This window comes from Schistocerca piceifrons, chromosome 4 (genome assembly GCF_021461385.2).
Source record: "Schistocerca piceifrons isolate TAMUIC-IGC-003096 chromosome 4, iqSchPice1.1, whole genome shotgun sequence".
NCBI classification, from domain to species: domain Eukaryota; kingdom Metazoa; phylum Arthropoda; class Insecta; order Orthoptera; family Acrididae; genus Schistocerca; species Schistocerca piceifrons.
This window is the reverse complement of record NC_060141.1, coordinates 74,788,704-74,808,531: the sequence shown is the minus strand read 5'-3', so window position 1 is coordinate 74,808,531 and position 19,828 is coordinate 74,788,704. Positions and strand designations below refer to the sequence as shown.

General features: G+C 39.7%; 3 non-coding genes across 3 annotated transcripts; 1 reads left to right on the top strand and 2 right to left on the bottom strand.

Moving 5' to 3' along the window:
- Positions 1–9,953: 9,953 nt before the first annotated feature.
- Trnag-gcc lies at positions 9,954–10,020 on the top strand. The gene has a single exon. It is a non-coding gene; the product is annotated as a tRNA-Gly (tRNA).
- A 7,468-nt stretch (positions 10,021–17,488) lies between these two features.
- On the bottom strand, positions 17,489–17,563 carry Trnas-uga. Its single transcript has one exon. It is a non-coding gene; the product is annotated as a tRNA-Ser (tRNA).
- Positions 17,564–17,789: 226 nt separating this feature from the next.
- On the bottom strand, positions 17,790–17,864 carry Trnas-cga. Its single transcript has one exon. It is a non-coding gene; the product is annotated as a tRNA-Ser (tRNA).
- Between the last annotated feature and the right edge of the window lie 1,964 nt (positions 17,865–19,828).

The window sequence follows — 19,828 nt, the reverse complement described above, 5'->3', positions numbered from 1 at the left end:
AGAGAAATATTCGCCAATGATTATGGGTTTAAAAGTTCGGGAATATCCATTACAGCAGATAGTGTTAAAGTAAAGATTCTACAGGATGTGAAGAATGAACCATATTCTAATGCTTCAGAAAAAGAAACAGCGTCGGCTTTGTACTCTAAGTACAAGAAGAAGAAACCAATAAGATGTTTCAGATGCCAGAAAATTGGACATGTTGCTTCAAAGTGTAACGAAAAGTTAAATATAAAAGAAAAGAAGCATGTTAATTCTAGTGATCCTGAGAGAAAGAATACCGATAAAGGTAAGGAATTTTCTGTTTTTTACTCTTTTTAATGAAGCGAGTGACGATCATGCAGAATGGTTTCTAGATTCAGGAGTATCTGTGCACATTACCAAAGCTCCGTCAGGTTTGTATGATGCTCAGTCAAGGACTGACATTGGAATTTCTACAGTTGACGGACCTAACTCGCAGGAATTTGCTTGTGAATAAGGAAAGGAAACTGTTACTGTTTATGATGTACATTATGTAAAGAATGTTGCAACTAATTCATTGTTAGTAAGCGAAATAGTAGAGGGAGTCAAAGTGATAGACTCTTGTGGTGGTATTGTAGCTACTGTAAGTAATGAAAGAGTTATCTACAAAGTGAATACAGTTCAAAATACTGCTGAAACAGGAAATAACTCTGTTTATGCTGCAAAAGGTTTCTTGTGGCATAGGAGACATTTTAATAGGAAAAGTATGACTTTACAGAAGAATATGGCAACTGGGATGGAAAATTATGGAATTTATAATATCCAATGTGAGTTGTGTTTGCAAAGGAAGCAGGCTAGATTGCCATTTAAATCGAGTCAGAGCAAATCTACCGAAGTCTGGCAACTCATATATTCAGATCTCTGTGAACCTATGGAGATTGAATGCTTAGGAGGTAGCTTCTATTTCCTGACATTCATAGATGATTTTTCTAGATACATGCATGTTTATTTTATATGTAGCAAAGACCAAGTGAATGATGTATTTGTTGTTTATTGCAAAATGGTCGAAAGACAGACTGGGAAGAAAATTAAAATTGTGAGATCAGACAATGTGTGGGGCGGCGGGTGGAATTATTTACTGTTGTATAAATGTTTGAATGTTGAAACATTTCCCGCCCGATGCACCATATGTGGGGTGGCGGGTGGAATTATGTCAATTTTTATGTTGTTTATATAAATGTTAGGTTTGTAGAATGTTAAACCAGTTCCTATTATCTAGAATGTTATTTATGCTGTCTTTCGCCGTTCTCAACACTGGCTCTCTAACTACAATATTGGCAACCAGAAAGTGATTAGCAAAACATGAAGCCTGTAATTGGAATTCCATGTGCCCACTTCATCTGAGAATACACTTATAGTTACAGCTTATAGCTCTGATGAATTAGGAGATTGTCTGGGATTTATAATCAAAAACGGTCGTGAAAAAACGTTCTGTATTCTGAAAGTCACAGATGAAAACAAAAGAATCCACACAATCTAACTAACAGAGCAGTTCAGAGTCTAATGCGCTGATGCAACTATAAATGTCCAAATCAAACGTTTAAATGAATGCTCGCCATAATTTGATGATTAGGTTCATCAAACGCCACGCTAAATAATGGTAGAATGTTTGTCCCGTGGCGGCACGTGAAAATACGACAATACGCAAACTGAAGATCGATAATTAAAGTCATCCCAGAATTAACACTTCACTCGAAAATGATTTCATGGTTACGCGTATCCCGAGTAACTTAATACAGCATCCGAGGCTGTTTGTAGCAATGATACCGACGCGACGCGATTCCCGACACAGATGGCGTGCTATTCAGCGTCTGGAGAGAACTGGGGCCTTGCTTCCTCGCGCAGCGTTCTTATATCTAAAGCCGCGGTGCGGACGGCTAAGGGAACGCCTGATCAAATCGGCTCTCCCGACTAGCCGCTGGGCTAGTAATGCACCACATTAAGTTACCGAATAAATCATACCTTCTTTTGCTGATGGCCGATGAAGCTCTTAATTTAAATGTGCATTCAGCACACAGGTAAGTAAACATAATATAAGTTTGACGTGGCTAAGTTAAATATTTTGGGCGAGAGAATTAATTTAATTACACTGCACGCAGTAGACGAGCTCTGAACTGGCCCTTTGGAGATACGCTATCGCTATAGTTTTCTAGGTATTCAAATGAAACTTCTCACATCCTTGTGGTTATAGCGGATCTCCATTCTACTTAAATATAAACATCATAGCCTAATTTATTAGCCTACTTAATCTATCTTGCTTCCTTAATTTTTTAAGACAAAAACCAGAAAATTATGAATTTCAACTAAAATCTTAATTTGTGAAATCCAAAGTACTGTTTTTATTAAATTATTATGAAAGAGGAATCTAAATATAAATTTTTAACTCTCTAGCTCTTTTCTGTTGCGCCAATGATTTTTACAGAAAAATGTCCAAATTTCGAAAATGGTTAAAGTTATCGAACTGATATTCAACACATATTAATTTACTATTACTCCTGACATGCTAGAACCGTTTCAGGTTATTTGCTTGATTTTAAAATATTGCTCAACATTTATGACGTCAGAGCTAGTTACAGCGGACTGGCTGGCACACAGTGGAAAGACTGATGCGAACTTACTACGGCATGAGTAGGCTGCTTCCCTACATCACCCTCTACTTAAATTTTTTTGTTTTTGAATGTTAATGAATGAATAAAATTAATTACAAAAAGGGAAGCAAGAGTACAGCTTAACTTCCTATGAAAATTAAAATTGAAATGTAAACATATAGAAATATGAAAAGAAAACTGATTACCTACTTCAATTATTTAATTTGCGGGCATGTTCACTGCCTCTTAAGCAATATTATCCCTCAAAATTTAAGCAAAATCAATGAAACACTTTGGCATACATATTGCTTTAGACAAACAAACACAAAAAATATGTAAAAATATGAAAATCTTAAATCCATTAAATACATTTTTACATACACAAATTCAAAGAAAATAAGTTATTCATGATACATAAACAGATGATTATATCTTAGCAGTCTTTTCTAAACCTAAAAGAGAATTTTACAAATCATTTTTACACACGTGGTTGTAGCCGCTTTGGCTGGCGTCCTACACTTCCATTCACAAGGGTAGAGGAGGGGAAGTTGCTATGGTGTGCGTCCTTCACTTCACTCTAAATTACATGGGGAAAGGGGAGGGGTCACTGTGAGTTGTGTCCAAGTCACTCCACGTTTTCATGCAGCTACCAGGCTGCCATTATCTGGTTTGTCCTGTAGCACAAACAAAAAGAGTGCCTCAGACTCTGTTCACTTAATATCTATTGGTGGGTCACAATGAAATGGGGATATATACGTTTTATCCTTCAATATGTTGCTGGAACAAAGTTAACAGAACTTTTTCAATTTTACTCTCGTGGTTACTTAACTGTCATAAAATCGGTAAACAAATGGCTTAAAACTCCGTTAATGACATACTAGAGAAAATTTATGCCCAAAGCATACAATCATAAATCCTATTTAATCTGAATTTTTTATTTCTGGGCCGGAACACTGAACCAATGCTCGGTACATTCTTGATACATTTGTATTTTATTCACTTAGCTGACTCATCCTTGATTACCTTATTTTTAGAGATAGTATGAGTATATTTGATTAGTAGTTGTGTTCTCAGCTTCTTTGTACATGTGAGTAACTTGTGGTAATAGTACAGTTCTGAGTGTTCAAAACACACTACGTTTAGTTGACTACTAAATCCACTTATTGGTCCTCTGCTGCTGAGTCAGTTCCACATCTGCAATTGTGTACTTACTCCATCGAAGTGTATTTATGCTGAGCTATAAATAATGTTTCACGTCCGCCATTAGGTTACTCAATTATGTTGCTAGTGTATGTACTTATTTAACACTCACTCTATTAACATTTAAAGCATAGGATAGCACATTTATTTCATATCTATAGTATATTGCAGCTGATCAGTTTGCTCACGTGGCAATCCATTTCCACTCGATCGGATGCTGAAACCACAGGTAGTCTCTCCTGACCTACCACTAAAGTGCATTAAGTAATCATGGACGAGCGTAATGCTAAATTCCTTAAACCTATAGGACACCATGAGCTGCTCTGTCTCATCTAACATAAGGGTACCTATGGTCGCATTCACGCCTCCAACTCATAACCTCAATACATGTAGGTGTGTCCTGTCCACACTACACCAAATACCGGCCAGCTCCAACCTTATAAATACTTCAGGGACGTGTCCTTCACGTCTCAACCACAAACACTACTCAATTCTATTACACTGCCATTCCTTGCTACACAAGGTGAGTTCATTCTTACAAATTATCTGCATATTTTTCATAACACTAAGCAATCTCTTTTACTATTAATTAGTTAGCTCTGCAGCATACAATAGGTTTCACTGTCACTTCAGATCCTGCTTGAACACGAATTTGTACATCTTTTTAAAATATTATTGTGGGACCATTTCCAATAAAATAACACTTTGTACTTACTATATTACCAGGGTTCTATACATACTTGTTACTCAAATACATTTGTATCTTAATTATGTCATACTTCTCTGTTGTTTATGTCACAGTTAGGTTTGTCACACTAGGTACATTTTTTTTTCACTAATCGGTGGATAGAATGGTTACAGAACTCATGGCTTGATAGCCATGACGGAAAATTTTTGTATTGCAAAGAAGGAGTCGAAACTATGGTAGATAGGAAAGATGAAGAATGAGTGAGACCTGAAAAGGAAAGAAGATCTCACACAGCTGGGACTGCACAGCTGCCACACTGTGTAGAGGTTACAGAAAAACCTCCTACCTACAGCATTCATTAGTTTCAGAAATTTTTCGTATTGGAAAGAAGGGGTCGAAATTCTCTGTTGATAGGAAAGATGAAGAATGAGTGAGATCTGAAAAGGAAAGAAGATCTCACACAGCTGGGACTGCACAGCTGCCACACTGTGTAGAGGTTACAGAACAACCTCCTCGCTATAGAAGTCATTGGTTTATTATTGGCTTGATAATCATAACGGAAAATTTGATGTGTCTGAGAGTAAGAGCCGAAATTTTGGTGGATAGGAAAGATGAAGAATGAGTGAGATCTGAAAAGGAAAGAAGATCTCACACAGCTGGGACTGCACAGCTGCCACACTGTGTAGAGGTTACAGAACAACCTCCTCCCTACAGCATTCATTCATAACCTTTGACCACGCCAGGTCGATTTGAAAATACCTTATGATGCCTTTTTAAAATCTGTCTTAGCTCTTCCTTCTGATTAGCTGAAATTTTATCGATTTCCTGCAATTTAGCTTCTATTTTGTCCAAAATAATTGCTTCTTCTTCTTCTGTGTTTAGCTTACTTTTACTAAGATTAACACCTTCGTCCCAATATCTCCTATTTTTCAGAACTCGTATAGGCAGCTCCCAAGTTTCATCATTAGCTACTACATGTTTATCACTAAAAGGTACTGTAATTACTCCGGTTATTGGCAAGACCATTTTTAACTGGCTTCTTTCAAAGTCAACAACACTCTGATATTTCGACAAGAAATCTATGCCAATTAAAACCTCAATACTGAGATTGTTTACAATTAAGCATGGATGATCAATTAAATTACCATTAATGTTAAAGGGCAGCAAAGCTTCTTGCTTTACCGTTTTTGACACCTTGCCAGTAGCACCAATTATTCTTAGTCCTGATACCCCCATTACTGTAAGCTTGTCTTTACCAGGTAATGCATCAAAGAAGGACTGAGATATTGCACTCACCTCACTTCCGCTGTCTAAGAGACAACGTACATTGATACCCAACATATTCACTATTATTATAGGGTGGCTTATTCTAGGTTGTACAGGTGGTTCCTCAAACTCATCCAATAGTTCCTTTTGGATTTGTCTCCAACTAAAGTGATCGACATCTGTTTTCATTACATTTAGGTCAAAGTGTGTAGGGGTTTCCTGAATTACATTTTCAGCTGCCTTTTCCAGTCGGTCTATTAATCTTAAATCGAAACACCGCACGACTTCATTACATTTAGTTTGCTGAACATGACCCAAATTACTGTAGTCTGAGCGATTCTGCGCCTCCAGACCAGGCATAACACTAGTTACAGCTAAACCACTTTTACTATTATCGTCGGGTTCCTTCTCTAGTGACAACTGGTCACAGCTACCGGGTTCATCGACCTCCAACAGGCTACCCTCTACATTCTCACTTATCTCCTGTCCTAAATCTATTAGTACATTATCAACATCCTGCACAGGCACTTTAGATAAGAGCAAATCATCCTCATCGTAAATATAAGCATGAATTTCTTCTGCTTCTTCACCTGACAATTCAGTATTTTGTAGCTGCTCCCTATCGTTACACTGCTGCGCCTTCTCTTTCTCTTCCCATTTAGAAAGCGTCTCTAACACGGTACCTATCAAATACAGTGAGTGATCTAACATTTCTGTTGTATCCTTAGATGCTACGGACCCTTCATCCACATGTTCAGTCTGAGTATTCTGATCTGTCTTACCAATTCCTGTAACTACTGGCTTAGGAAAAGTAACCGCCTGGTGAGCGCCAGTGTCCTCATAGACGGGAACTAGTTTTCCTGCCTCGGCCTACTACTGTTTCCTTTATTTTCATTATAGTTAACTGGCATAGCATTGCTTTCTGTACTGTTGTTTACATGCATAATTTTGTTTGGCACAAAAATATTATCATTTGGCTGCCATTGTTGGTTATGATAATTAGTTCTTCAATTCCTACCTCTCTTAGGATGACGAACACCTACTGTTCTGATGTTTACGTTGCCATTTTGCTCGTTCTTAAAATTACTACTATTGTTATTAGCATATCTGTTATTACATGCTTGCTCCTCATTGGCAGCAACACGTTCTACACGTTCCAAATATTCAATGAAACGATCCAGATTGTCTCTAGGGCCAGATATAATTCTAGTTTGCCAATACCATGGCAGTTTGGCTTCAAGACCTAGTATTATCATTTCAGGTTTTAGCTTTTCGCCCAAATGTGACAAACGTGAGATCCATGACCTAGCAAACTCTTTAATACACTCCTGGAAATTGAAATAAGAACACCGTGAATTCATTGTCCCAGGAAGGGGAAACTTTATTGACACATTCCTGGGGTCAGATACATCACATGATCACACTGACAGAACCACAGGCACATAGACACAGGCAACAGAGCATGCACAATGTCGGCACTAGTACAGTGTATATCCACCTTTCGCAGCAATGCAGGCTGCTATTCTCCCATGGAGACGATCGTAGAGATGCTGGATGTAGTCCTGTGGAACGGCTTGCCATGCCATTTCCACCTGGCGCCTCAGTTGGACCAGCGTTCGTGCTGGACGTGCAGACCGCGTGAGACGACGCTTCATCCAGTCCCAAACATGCTCAATGGGGGACAGATCCGGAGATCTTGCTGGCCAGGGTAGTTGACTTACACCTTCTAGAGCACGTTGGGTGGCACGGGATACATGCGGACGTGCATTGTCCTGTTGGAACAGCAAGTTCCCTTGCCGGTCTAGGAATGGTAGAACGATGGGTTCGATGACGGTTTGGATGTACCGTGCACTATTCAATGTTCCCTCGACGATCACCAGTGGTGTACGGCCAGTGTAGGAGATCGCTCCCCACACCATGATGCCGGGTGTTGGCCCTGTGTGCCTCGGTCGTATGCAGTCCTGATTGTGGCGCTCACCTGCACGGCGCCAAACACGCATACGACCATCATTGGCACCAAGGCAGAAGCGACTCTCATCGCTGAAGACGACAAGTCTCCATTCGTCCCTCCATTCACGCCTGTCGCGACACCACTGGAGGCGAGCTGCACGATGTTGGGGTGTGAGCGGAAGACGGCCTAACGGTGTGCGGGACCGTAGCCCAGCTTCATGGAGACGGTTGCGAATGGTCCTCGCCGATACCCCAGGAGCAACAGTGTCCCTAATTTGCTGGGAAGTGGCGGTGCGGTCCCCTACGGCACTGCGTAGGATCCTACGGTCTTGGCGTGCATCCGTGCGTCGCTGCGGTCCGGTCCCAGGTCGACGGGCACGTGCACCTTCCGCCGACCACTGGCGACAACATCGATGTACTGTGGAGACCTCACGCCCAACGTGTTCAGCAATTCCGCGGTACGTCCACCCGGCCTCCCGCATGCCCACTATACGCCCTCGCTCAAAGTCCGTCAACTGCACATATGGTTCACATCCACGCTGTCGCGGCATGCTACCAGTGTTAAAGACTGCGATGGAGCTCCGTATGCTACGGCAAACTGGCTGACACTGACGGCGGCGGTGCACAAATGCTGCGCAGCTAGCGCCATTCGACGGCCAACACCGCGGTTCCTGGTGTGTCCGCTGTGCCGTGCGTGTGATCATTGCTTGTACAGCCCTCTCGCAGTGTCCGGAGCAAGTATGGTGGGTCTGACACACCGGTGTCAATGTGTTCTTTTTTCCATTTCCAGGAGTGTAGATTCCTTGCCTGCATTGAAGCGTTTTCCACTCCAAAATTCTCTCAACACTTGATTTTGCTTATTGCTAGACCAATACTCATTAATGAAAGCTGTTTTAAACTCCGCTAATGTTTTACACTTCAACATAACATCAGCTGACCAACGCATGGCGTCACCTGCTAAATGGCTTCTAATAAATGATATTTTCTCTCGTTCAGACCAAGTTGGTGGAATCACATCTTCAAAATCGTTACAGAAATCTAGCGGGTGGATATTTTTATCTGGATCGAACCGCAAGAACTGCCGACACCCGATAATAGCGGCGTTTACAGCTACAACTTGTTGTATACTACCATTACCAGAAGTTACTGAAGCTACTTTACTCTCAATGTTAGCAATGTTAGTACTGATATTTTCTACTCTCATTTCAACATAATCTACTCTTTGCACAATATGAGTAGTATCAGTTTTGATTGCATCTACTTGTGCTTGACATATGTTTACTTTTATATTAACATCTTTAAACCTATCTGAGCACAGTTCAGATTCCACCTCGATCTTTTCTGTTAACTTGGGCTCCAGCTTCGCATCTCCCACTTGGAAGTCTCTGCGAACCTCAGCAACTTCAGATTTTACTGTTTTATACATTTCAGAAAATTGTTGAGCAACCTTTTTCTTAATATCCTCATGGTTGTAATCAATTTTATAATTCAAACTGTCCAGATCCTCTTTCAACTTATTGCAACTAGCCTTGAAGGAATTTTCCAATTTAGCTTTATTGGATTCTAATTTATTGTCCATTGCTTCAAACCGTTCATTAAAATTGGTTTGGCTGGCCACAATTCTGTTATTTACCTCAATTATATCAGATTTTAACTCAGCTGTCATTCTAGCATTACTGGCTGACGTTTTTGCATTACTGCTTTTGACCTCAGTTATTTCAGACTTTAATTCAGCTGTCATTCTAGCATTACTGGCAGCTATTGCTTGTAATATAACATTTAAATCAATAGTCCCAGCATCTTTGGGTTGCTCACTAGCTGGCTTTTTATCACACTCAGGTGATGAAAAACTAGCTCCAACACCAGAATCATCAAAACTAAACGAAACTTCTGATTGATTAGTCATATCTAACTTCTCCTTCTTAAACTCTACCACCTCTGTTGACTGATTCATTTTTAATTCAACAGAGAAACTATCATCCAATAAATTAACAATTTCTGCATTCTGCTTTACTACAGGGGTCTCCATTATTGAATCATTGCCCCTTCCCACACTACTGTCAGAAGACAATACTTCATATTTCACTTTAACATTACTATTTTCATGCATATTTACACTTGAACCGTTGTCTGGATTTACAGTTCCCTCAACAGACATAGGTTCTGATTTAAGTTTAACCTCAGTGTCTTTTGGCGGTGCCATCGCTGACAGTCTTTTAGTGCAGGTGAGTAAAATTTTTAGGTGGTTCAGTGGTAGAATGCTCGCCTGCCACGCGGGCGGCCCGGGTTCGATTCCCGGCCGATGCACCATATGTGGGGAAGCGGGTGGAATCATGTCAATTTTATGTTATTTATATAAATGTTAGGTTTGTAGAATGTTAAACCAGTTCCTATTATTTAGAATGTTATTTATCCTGTCTTTCGCCGTTCTCAACACTGGCTATCTAACTACAATATTGGCAACCAGAAAGTGATTAGCAAAACGTGAAGCCTGTAATTAGAATTCCTAATGCCCACTTCATCTGAGAATACACTTATAGTTACAGCTTATAGCTCTGATGAATTAGGAGATTGTCTGGGATTTATAATCAAAAACGGTCGTGAAAAAACGTTCTGTATTCTGAAAGTCACAGATGAAAACAAAAGAATCCACACAATCTAACTAACAGAGCAGTTCAGAGTCTAATGCGCTGATGCAACTATAAATGTACAAATTAAACGTTTAAATGAATGCTCGCCATAATTTGATGATTAGGTTCATCAAACGCCACGCTAAATAATGGTAGAATGTTTGTCCCGTGGCGGCACGTGAAAATACGACAATACGCAAACTGAAGATCGATAATTAAAGTCATCCCAGAATTAACACTTCACTCGAAAATGATTTCATGGTTACGCGTATCCCGAGTAACTTAATACGGCATCCGAGGCTGTTTGTAGCAATGATACCGACGCGACGCGATTCCCGACACAGATGGCGTGCTATTCAGCGTCTGGAGAGAACTGGGGCCTTGCTTCCTCGCGCAGCGTTCTTATATATAAAGCCGCGGTGCGGACGGCTAAGGGAACGCCTGATCAAATCGGCTCTCCCGACTAGCCGCTGGGCTAGTAATGCACCACATTAAGTTACCGAATAAATCATACCTTCTTTTGCTGATGGCCGATGAAGCTCTCAATTTAAATGTGCATTCAGCACACAGGTAGGTAATCATAATAAAAATTTGACGTGGCTAAGTTAAATATTTTGGGCGAGAGAATTAATTTAATTAAACTGCACGCAGTAGACGAGCTCTGAACTGGCCCTTTGGAGATACGCTATCGCTATAGTTTTCTAGGTATTCAAATGAAACTTCTCGCATCCTTATGGTTATAGCGGATCTCCATTCTACTTAAATATAAACATCCTAGCCTTATTTATTAGCCTACTTAATCTGTCTTGCTTCCTTAATTTTTAAGACAAAAACCAGAAAATCATGAATTTCAACTAAAATCTTAATTTGTGAGATCCAGAAGACTGTTTCTATTAAATAATTATGAAAAAGGAATCTAATTATAAATTTTGAAGTCTCTAGCTCTTTTCTGTTGAGCCAATGATTTTTACAGAAAAACGTCCAAATTTCGAAAATGGCTAACGTTATCGAACTAATATTCAACACATATTAATTTAGTATTACTCCTGACATGCTAGAAACATTTTAGGTTATTTATTTGATTTTTAAAGTATTGCGCAACATTTATGATGTCAGAGCTAGTTACGGCGGACTGGCTGGCACACAATGGAAAGACTGATGTGAATTTACCATGGCGTGAGTAGGCTGCTTCCCTACATCACCCTCTACTTAAATTTTTTTGGTTTTGAATGTTAATGAATGAAAAAAAATTTAATTACAAAAAGGGAAGCAATAGTACAGCTTAACTTCCTATGAAAAATTAAAATTGAAATGTAAACGTATAGAAACATTAAAAGAAAACTGATTACCTGCTTCAACTATTTAAATTGTTGGCATGTGCACTGCCTCTTAAGCTACATTATCCCTCAAAATATAAGCAAAATCAATGAAACACTTTGGCATACATATTGCCTTAGACAAAAAAAAATACATTAAAATATGTAAAATTATGAGAATCTTAAATCCATTAAATACATTTTTACATACACAAATTCAAAGAAATAAGTTATTCAAGATACATAAACAGATGATTATATCTTAGCAGTCTTTTCTAAACCTGAAAGAAAACTTCACAAATAATTTTTACACATGTGGCTGTAGCCGCTTTGGCTGGCGTCCTACACTTCCATTCACACGGGTAAAGGAAGGGAAGTTTCTATGGTGTGCGTCCTTCATGTTCACTCTAAATTACATGGGGAAAGGGGAGGGGTCACTGTGAGTTGTGTCCAAGTCACTCCACCCTTTCAAGCAGCTACCAGGCTGTCATTATCTGGTTTGTCCTGTAGAACAAACAAAAAGAGTGCCTCAGACTCTGTTCACTTAACATCTAAGGGTGGGTCACAATGAAATGGGGATATATACGTTTTATCCTTCAACATTTTGCTGGAACAAAGTTAACAGAACTTTTTCAATATTACTCTCGTGGTTACTTAATTGTCATAAAATCGGTAAACAAATGGCTCAAAACGCCGTTAGTCACGTACTAGAGAAAATTTATGCTCAAGGCATACAATCATGAATCCTATTTAATTTCAATATATTATTTCTGGGCCGGAACACTGAACCAATGCTCGGTACATTCTTGATACATTTGTATTTCATTTACTTAACTGACTCATCTTTGATTACCTTATTCTTAGAGATAGTATGAATATTTTTGATTAGTGGTTGTTTTCTCAGCTTCCTTGTACCTGTGAGTAACTTTTGGTAATAGTACAGTTCTGAGTGTTCAAAACACACTACATTTAGTTGACTACTAAATCCACTTATTGGTCCTCTGCTGCTGTGTCAGTTCCACACCTGCAATTATGTACTTACTTCATCGAAGTGTATTTATGCTGAGCTATAAATAATGCTTCACATCTGCCATTATGTACTTAATTACTTTGCTAGTGTATGAACTTAAGTAATACTCACGCCATTAAAATTTAAAGCACAGGATACCACATTTATTTCATATCCATAGTGTATTGCAGCTGATCAGTTTGCTCACGTGGCAATCCATTTCCACTCGATCGGACGCTGAAACCACAGGTAGTCTCTCTCGACCTGCCACTACAATGCATTAAGTAATAATGGACGAGTGTAATGCTAAATTCCTTAAACCTATAGGACACCATGAGCTGCTCTGTCTCATCTAACATAAGGGTACCTATGGTCGCATTCACGCCTCCAACTCATAACCTCAATACATGTAGGTGTGTCCTGTCACACACTACACCAAAATAACGGCCAGCTCCAACCTTATAAATACTTCAGGGACGTGTCCTTCACGTCTCAACCACAAACACTACTCAATTCTATTATACTGTCATTCCTTGCTACTCAAGGTGAGTTCATTCTTACAACTTGTCTGCATATTTTTTTTCATAACACTAAGCAATCTCTTTTACTATTAATTAGTTAGCTCTGCAGCATACAATAGGTTTCACTGCCACTTCAGATCCTGCTTGTACACAAATTTGTACATCTTTTTAAAATATTATTGTGGGACCATTTCCAATAAAACAACACTTCGTACTTACAATATTACCAGGGTTCTATACATACTTGTTACTCAAATACATTTGTATCTTAATTACATCATACTCCTCTGTTGTTTATGTCATAGATAGATTTGTCACAGTAGGTTTTTTTTTCACTAATCGGTGGATAGAATGGTTACAGAACTCATGGCTTGATAGCCATGACGGAAAATTTTTGTATTGCAAAGTAAGGAGCCAAAATTTTTGGTGGATAGGAAAGATGAAGATTGAGTGTGATCTGAAATGTGAAAGAAGATCTCACACAGCTGGGACTGCACAGCTGCCACATTGTGTAAAGGTTACAGAACAACCTCCTCCCTACAGCATTCATTGGTTTCTTATTGGCTTGATAACCATAACGGAAAATTTTAGCATTTGAGAGTAAGAGCCGAAATTTTGGTGGATAGGAAAGATGAAGAATGAATGAGACCTGAAAAGGAAAGAAGATCTCACACAGCTGGGACTGCACAGCTGCCACACTGTGTAGAGGTTACAGAACAACCTCCTGCCTACAGCATTCACTGGTTTCAAAAAATTTTCATATTGGAGAGAAGGGGTCGAAATTCTTGGTGGATAGGAAAGATGAAGATTGAGTGAGACCTGAAAAGGGAAAGAAGATCTCGCACAGCTGGGACTGCACAGCTGCCACACTGTGTAGAGGTTACAGGAAAACCTCCTCCCTACAGAGTTTATTAGTTTAGTATTGGCTTGATAACCATAACGGAAAATTTTAATGTGTTGGAAAGAAGAAGTCGAAATTTATTACGGCATTTTCAAAAAAAAAAAAATAAAAATAAAAATAAAAAAACTGAGTAAAAGTGAAAGTGATTTTTAAATATTCGGATTTGCGAGTGAAATGCGACACGCAACTGAGTAATAGAACAGTGAAAGAGTTACGTGTGCATGTGGACGACGCAATTGGATTAACAACGCATCTGGATTGACGGAGCTGGCACTGAGTCTAATGGCGCTGCCGGCATCGCGAGAAGCCAGTTTCGCTGCACCGCAGTCATCCGCCGGAGCAGCCGGAGCTGCGCCTGCAGTTGTGGGCCACGCAAACACACAACAGCCGTCGGAGTGTCATCTGCAATTCAGCGAACTGCATCGCATCAGTAATCCTGGTACGCCACGCCGGCAACGCCATACGTCGTGCAGAAGGAACTAAGTTAAGTGAAAAGCTGTTAAAAATTTTACTAACCTGCACTAAAAGACTGTCAGCGATGGAACCGCCAAAAGACACTGAGGTTAAACTTAAAACAAAGGAGGTGGCTTACAAAACACTCATTCGACCTATACTTGAGTATTGCTCATCAGTGTGGGATCTGTACCAGATCGGTCTGACGGAGGAGATAGAGAAGATCCAAAGAAGAGCGGCGCGATTCGTCACAGGGTTATTTGGTAACCGTGATAGTGTTACGGAGATGTTTAATAAACTCAAGTGGCAGACTCTGCAAGAGAGGCGCTCTGCATCGCAGTGTAGCTTGCTCGCCAGGTTTCGAGAGGGTGCGTTTCTGGATGAGGTATCGAATATATTGCTTCCCCCTACTTATACCTCCCGAGGAGATCACGAATGTAAAATTAGAGAGATTAGAGCGCACACGGAGGCTTTCAGACAGTCGTTCTTCCCGCGAACCATACGCGACTGGAACAGGAAAGGGAGGTAATGACAGTGGCACGTAAAGTGCCCTCCGCCACACACCGTTGGGTGGCTTGCGGAGTATAAATGTAGATGTAGATGTAGATGTAGAAATCAGAACCTATGTCTGTTGAGGGAACTGTAAATACAGACAACGGTTCAAGTGTAAATATGCATGAAAGTATTAATGTTAAAGTGAAATATGAATTATTGTCTCCTGACAGTAGTGTAAAAAGGGGCAATGATTCAATAATAGAGACCCCAGTAGTAAAGCAGAAAGCAGAAATTGTTAATTTATTGGATGATAGTTTCTCTGATGAATTAAAAATGAAACAGTCATCAGAGATGGTAGAGTTTAAGAAGGAGAAGTTAGATATTACTGATCAATCAGAAGTTTCATTTAGTTTTGATGATTCTGGTATTGGAGCTAGCTTTTCGTCACCTGAGTGTGGTAAAAAGCCAGCTAGTGAGCAACCCAAAGATACTGGGGCTATTGATTTAAATGTTATATTACAAGCAATAGCTGCCAGTAATGCTAGAATGACAGCTGAATTAAAGTCTGAAATAACTGAGGTCAAAAGCAGTAATGCAAAAATGTCAGCCAGTAGTGCTAGAATGACAGCTGAGTTAAAATCTGATATAATTGAGGTAAATAACAGAATTGTGGCCAGCCAAACCAATTTTAATGAACGGTTTGAAGCAATGGACAATAAATTAGAATCCAATGAAGCCGAATTAGAAAATTCCTTCAAGGCTACTTGCAATAAGTTGAAAGAGGATCTGGACAGTTTGAATTATAAAATTGATTACAATCATGAGGATATTAAGAAAAAGGTTGCTCAACAGTTTTCTGATGCACCATATGTGGGGCGGCAGGTAGGAAAATTTACTGTTGTATAAATGTTTGAATGTTGAAACACTTCGTTTCCCGGCCGATGCACCGTATGTGGGGCAGCAGGCGGAATTATTTACTGTTGTATAAATGTTTGAATGTTGAAACATTTCCCGGCCGATGCACCATATGTGGGGCAGCAGGTGGAATTATGTCAATTTTTATGTTGTTTATATAAATGTTAGGTTTGTAGAATGTTAAACCAGTTCCTATTATTTAGAATGTTATTTATGCTGTCTTTCGCCGTTCTCAACACTGGCTCTCTAACTACAATATTGGCAACCAGAAAGTGATTAGCAAAACGTGAAGCCTGCAATTAGAATTCCAAGTGCCCACTTTATCTGAGAATACACTTATAGTTACAGCTTATAGCTCTGATGAATTAGGAAATTGTCTGGGATTTATAATCAAAAACGGTCGTGAAAAAACGTTCTGTATTCTGAAAGTCACAGATGAAAACAAAAGAATCCACACAATCTAACTAACAGAGCAGTTCAGAGTCTAATGCGCTGATGCAACTATAAATGTACAAATTAAACGTTTAAATGAATGCTCGCCATAATTTGATGATTAGGTTCATCAAACACCACGCTAAATAATGGTAGAATGTTTGTCCCGCGGCGGCACGTGAAAATATGACAATATGCAAACTGAAGATCGATAATTAAAGTCATCCCAGAATTAACACTTCACTCGAAAATGATTTCATGGTTACGCGTATCTCGAGTAACTTAATACGGCATCCGAGGCTGTTTGTAGCAATGATACCGACGCGACGCGACTCCCGAAACAGATGGCGTGCTATTCAGCGTCTGGAGAGAACTGGGGCCTTGCTTCCTCGCGCAGCGTTCTTATATATAAAGCCGCGGTGCGGACGGCTAAGGGAACGCCTGATCAAATCGGCTCTCCCGACTAGCTGCTGGGCTAGTAATGCACCACATTAAGTTACCGAATAAATCATACCTTCTTTTGCTGATGGCCGATGAAGCTCTTAATTTAAATGTGCATTCAGCACACAGGTAAGTAAACATAATATCAGTTTGACGTGGCTAAGTTAAATATTTTGGGCGAGAGAATTAATTTAATTACACTGCACGCAGTAGACGAGCTCTGAACTGGCCCTTTGGAGATACGCTATCGGTATAGTTTTATAGTTATTTAAATGAAACTTCTCACATCTTTATGATTATAGCGGATCTCCATTCTACTTAAATATAAACATCATAGCCTTATTTATTAGCCTACTTAATCTATCTTGCTTCCTTAATTTTTAAGACAAAAACCAGAAAATCATGAATTTCAACTAAAATCTTAATTTGTGAGATCCAGAAGACTGTTTCTATTAAATAATTATGAAAAAGGAATCTAATTATAAATTTTGAAGTCTCTAGCTCTTTTCTGTTGCGCCAATGATTTTTACAGAAAAACGTCCAAATTTCGAAAATGGTTAAAGTTATCAAACTGATATTCAACACATATTAATTTAGAATGAGATTTTCACTCTGCAGCGGAGTGTGCGCTGATATGAAACTTCCTGGCAGATTAAAACTGTGTGCCCGACCGAGATTCGAACTCGGGACCTTTGCCTTTCACGGGCAAGTGCTCTACCAACTGAGCTACCGAAGCACGACTCACGCCCGGTACTCACAGCTTTACTTCTGCCAGTACCTCGTCTCCTACCTTCCAAACTTTACAGAAGCTCTCCTGCGAACCTTGCAGAACTAGCACTCCTGAAAGAAAGGATATTGCGGAGACATGGCTTAGCCACAGCCTGGGGGATGTTTCCAGAATGAGATTTTCACTCTGCAGCGGAGTGTGCGCTGATATGAAACTTCCTGGCAGATTAAAACTGTGTGCCCGACCGAGATTCGAACTCGGGACCTTTGCCTTTCGCGGGCAAGTGCTCTACCAACTGAGCTACCGAAGCACGACTCACGCCCGGTACTCACAGCTTTACTTCTGCCAGTACCTCGTCTCCTACCTTCCAAACTTTACAGAAGCTCTCCTGCGAACCTTGCAGAACTAGCACTCCTGAAAGAAAGGATATTGCGGAGACATGGCTTAGCCACAGCCTGGGGGATGTTTCCAGAATGAGATTTTCACTCTGCAGCGGAGTGTGCGCTGATATGAAACTTCCTGGCAGATTAAAACTGTGTGCCCGACCGAGATTCGAACTCGGGACCTTCGCCTTTCGCGGGCAAGTGCTCTACCAACTGAGCTACCGAAGCACGACTCACGCCCGGTACTCACAGCTTTACTTCTGCCAGTACCTCGTCTCCTACCTTCCAAACTTTACAGAAGCTCTCCTGCGAACCTTGCAGAACTAGCACTCCTGAAAGAAAGGATATTGCGGAGACATGGCTTAGTATTACTCCTGACATGCTAGAACCGTTTCAGGTTATTTGCTTGATTTTAAAATATTGCGCAATATTTATGACGTCAGAGCTAGTTACAGCGGACTGGCTGGCACACAATGGAAAGACTGATGCGAATTTACTACGGCGTGAGTAGGCTGCTTCCCTTTAAATGGATCAGAATATGTAAACAGACAGTTTAAGTAACAGTTGAATGGAATGGGTATAACGCATCAGGCCACCATTCGCTACAGTCCTTCTCAGAATTGAGTTGCAGAACGAGCCAACAGAACCATTTTAGGAAAGGCAAGAAGTATGTTAAGCTATGCTGAGCTACCTAAGTGTTTTTGGGCAGAGGCTGTGTCAACAGCAGTGTATTTAATTAACAGATCACCTACCAAAGCTGTGAGACACAAGACACATTATGAAGTATGGACTGGGAATAATCGGATTCAAATCACTTAAAAGTCTTTGGATGTGAAGCCATGGTTCAGATTCCAAATACATTAAGAGGAAAGTGGGACGCAAAATCTCAAAAATATATTTTTGATGGCTACTGTGAGGGTTCAAAAGGCTACAGATATTATAATCCTGTGAATTAGAAGACAATAAGTACTAGAGATGTAGTATTTTTGGAAGATTATAGACTTAAAATAAAGGAAAGTAATCAAAATGATACAGTAATGCAACGAAGCATAATGTATGATAGTGCTGAAACAGAGATGGAAACTGAAACAGAGGAAGACGAGAATAAAGAGGAAACTGATGTGCTACCTGAGAATTAAATTGAGGAAGAAGATTCAACAGAGGTAGTCAGTTTAAGGCAGTCTTCACATATAGCAATACCAAAAGAATACCCAGATTATGAAATGTATTCTGCCCAAACAGTCAACAATGAACCAGTTACAGTATATGAAGCTTTAGCAAATTCAAATACTCAAGACTGGAAAAAGGCTATTGAAAAGGAGCTGCAATCTTTTGTGGATAATTATACATATGAATGGGTTGACATGCCTGAAAATTAAAAGCAGCCAAGAACAATATGGGTATTTAGTATTAAAAATCCTGAGAGTGCAATACAATATTCAAATCCAGATTGGTAGTTAAAGGATATTCCCAGAAAGAAGGAATAGATTACAATGAAATTCTTCATCACTAAGATACCTTTTAGCTCTGGCAGTAAAGGAAGACATATTAATTCATCAAACAGATGTGAAAACAGCTTACCTGAATGGAAGACTAGAAGAGGAAATATATATGATTCCACATGATGAAGTTAAGCGACCTTATCAAGGGAACAGGAGAACTTGGCGTTTGAAGAAAGGGATATATGGATTAAAGCAAAGTGGCCATTGTTGGAATAAATGTTTGCATAAAAGTTTGATAAAAATAGGCATGTCCCAGTCAAAGGCAGATCCCAGTATACATTACAAAAGGAGCAATGAAGAAATTGCAATCATGGCGATATAGGTAGGTGATTTTTTTAATTTTAACCAATAGTGAAAGCCAGATGGACTTTTTCAAAGAACAGTTACAGT